The sequence below is a fragment of the Cynocephalus volans genome, chromosome 4, assembly GCF_027409185.1.
Source record: "Cynocephalus volans isolate mCynVol1 chromosome 4, mCynVol1.pri, whole genome shotgun sequence".
Classification (NCBI taxonomy): Eukaryota; Metazoa; Chordata; class Mammalia; order Dermoptera; family Cynocephalidae; genus Cynocephalus; species Cynocephalus volans.
In genome coordinates this window covers 85,844,974-85,848,045 of record NC_084463.1, presented here as the reverse complement: position 1 = coordinate 85,848,045, position 3,072 = coordinate 85,844,974, and positions in this window count along the sequence as shown.

Here is a 3,072-nt window from a genome sequence, read left to right as displayed (position 1 = left end):
ATTGGATATGTAAATGGAGATGTTGAGTGGACAGTTGAATTTTCAAATCTGGAATTCATTAAAGAGAATGAGGCTAAAGTTATACATTTGGAAGCTATCAGCATATATATTATATTTAAATCTATAGGACAGAATGTTATCACTTAGTAAATGTAGACAGATAAATAAAATGTCCTGTCATTGTTGATGTTGTGATGTTGTGTAGAAAGAACTCTACCAGTTCCTAACTTTAAGAGTTTAAGGACCAGGCAGGATAGCAATGGGATGTTCATATGAGAGCATAACAAAGAGGGAAAAAAAGCCTTTCTTCTCTCATTTCTAAAAGAATTTTTAAGCTACTAACATAGGACCCTAAATGAGGACATGGTGGTGATGGTAGTGTCAATAAATGATAGTCTTCCATACCACTAAGAAAGAGATAGCAGTGGTGGTGAATATCACATAAACTACATCTTTGTTGGAGAGTTAGCCCTGAAGGAGCAGGTTTATGTTTCCATTCCAATAGGACAATATTGATTCCAACATACAGTTAAAACAACAGCAACAACAACAAAATAATAATAAAAAAGCAAGCCTGTGATTTTCAGAAACATGTGGGGACATAAATCCCAAGAAAAGACTGAATTTTCTCATAAATTGGTAGATGAATGGCTGGAGCCATTATAATTTAAAATACTTTGTTAATATAAATTCAGTAATAATTACAGGCTATTAAATCTATAATAATGTTTGTAGTTAGCACCAATTTGTTAGAGACTTTGATTTCTACAATTCAGAAGTCTCATTTGTAGTAATTCAAATTACTAACTTACCTTGTGTATAACTTTTCTAACTCATTGTGGACAGACAATATAGAATAAAGACATCACCTAATTTTTTAAAAGATTTTTAAAATTGGTAGATGCAATGCACTGATATTGCTCTCTTTAAGTGTTCTCTTTGATATTTCATCATTTTTCAAATAAAATATAGACCCAGTAGTGAAATGACTTTACATATTTTCTGTTTCTGGAGAATAGCATAAGACAGTAAAGCATTTTGTTTCTGACAGTCATTGAGTGAACCCAAGCAGGGAATGGGTCAATTGCAGATTTCCATTTTTCTCTGTTACTATTGTTTCAGTGTACATTTGTAAAGAAGCTTTTGCTTCACATTTTTATTTTTAACACTTGCAAAGTAAGGGGAAAGTCTTCAAGTCCCTAAGCATGTGGAGTTAAGTGTGATGGTTCTCTATTAAGTGGTCCATTTGCTATAGCCACCCAAGCAAGCCACCCCGTGTTACATAAAATCTCTTTATTCTAACAGAACTTCAAGTTGTTGAATGTTTTTTTTTTTTCCTGCAGCACTCTCTCTTTTTTTAATAGCCCAGGCAATGTTACATATGGAGATATTATCTAGTAGTCGTAAATATGGATAATAAAAAGAAAATAAAAAGTAAAAACAGGAAGAATTCAAAATAAATGAAAAGGAAGAAACTAATATAGAGACAGAGAATACTGGAATTCGAGAAACTGGATTTTCTAGTACTTGTTCTTCTGCTAATCACATGACCATTATTGGGGGTCAGGAAACCCCAATAATTTAGCATAATGATCTGCATAATGAGGTGTTACAAGATAATATATGAAATTGTTTAAGCGTAGTGTAAAAATGCTGAATAAATTTACTCAGATCATAGCAATGTAAAATAAGCAAATTACTTTCTTAATAAAACTAGCTAAATGTTTTGAACCAACATATCATGTATCTCCTTTAAAATAGTCAAGAACTTGAATATTTAGAAATACCCTTGCTCACTTAATTAGTTCACTAACTAATCAATTAGTTAAAGAAAGTAATTTGCATTTTAATTTAGTGTATATTTACTTGTATTTTGTTAAATAAAGGGCTCCCATATCACTCCCAATAATAGTTAACTTTTACCATAGATAAACCTCTCACATGAATAGCCCTATCTCTAGACTGAGACATCCACTAGGGCAGTGTTATTTACTTTATAAATGGCCAATTAGGATTTCTTTAACTAATAAAAGCATCGGTAATTCATAAAGCTTTATTAATAGAAGAGTCTTTTTACTGACAATATCCTAAACATTCTTAAACTACTAGCATTGTAAAACTACTCCAAACTGTTCTGAATCCCCAGTTTTAACTTTGTATTTCTTCTATAAATGTCTTCATTTTTAACTGATAAATAAGATAATCAAAATCAAATGAACAGTAAAAAACAAATTCCAAACATTATTGACTAGAAAGTATATTTACCACACTTAAATCATCCAAAACAATATAAATGCTTAAGAGAAATTAGATATTTTTTCCTTATTACTTTAAAGTCTCTAATTTTAACTTTCTAAAGTATATTTTATTACTTAATAAGAAATAAAAATTTTATGTTTCATTTAGAAATGCATCAAATTTTAGAACTTAATTTCAAATTATATCAGGCTGCATGTGTTCAGAGTAAGCTGAATAAAGCTAACAGTGGCAAAGAAAGAAAGGAAGGAAGGAGGGAAGGAGGGAAGGGGAGAGGAAGGGAAATTAATTTTAGTTCACCTATATTATTTGTAAAAGCAGAAGTGCATATAGAGATTATTATTCTATTTTATATGTAAGTGGCATCTGGTCAACTTTTTGAAATTGGGACATGCAGAAAGTGTTCTAGATGAAGATCAAGTTAGATTTGCCTAAGTCCGCTGGTGGACAGAATGATCACCATAAAATTCTTAGTCATTGCATAAACAGAAATCTCACTCCTTGTTTCTGATATTCATTAGAACTGCTGTTTCATAATTTTCTCATCTAAAATACCCTTTTACCACTTTCTTGCCTCAACAACTTTTAACTCCTTTGAGACTAAAAATCCCTTACTGCCCCTCTTAATATTATAACCATGAATGCAGAGAGGCCTTGGAAGTCTTGCTTGGGTAGAGAGGGTTCTCTTCCGGAGAACATGATCTAAGGAGATGCCACACTTACTCACTTCAGTAGGCATGCATTCCCATTTGAAACAGAAGTCTTCTCTTAGCAACATAGGAACACAGTATAATGATACACAAAGACATTGCAGGT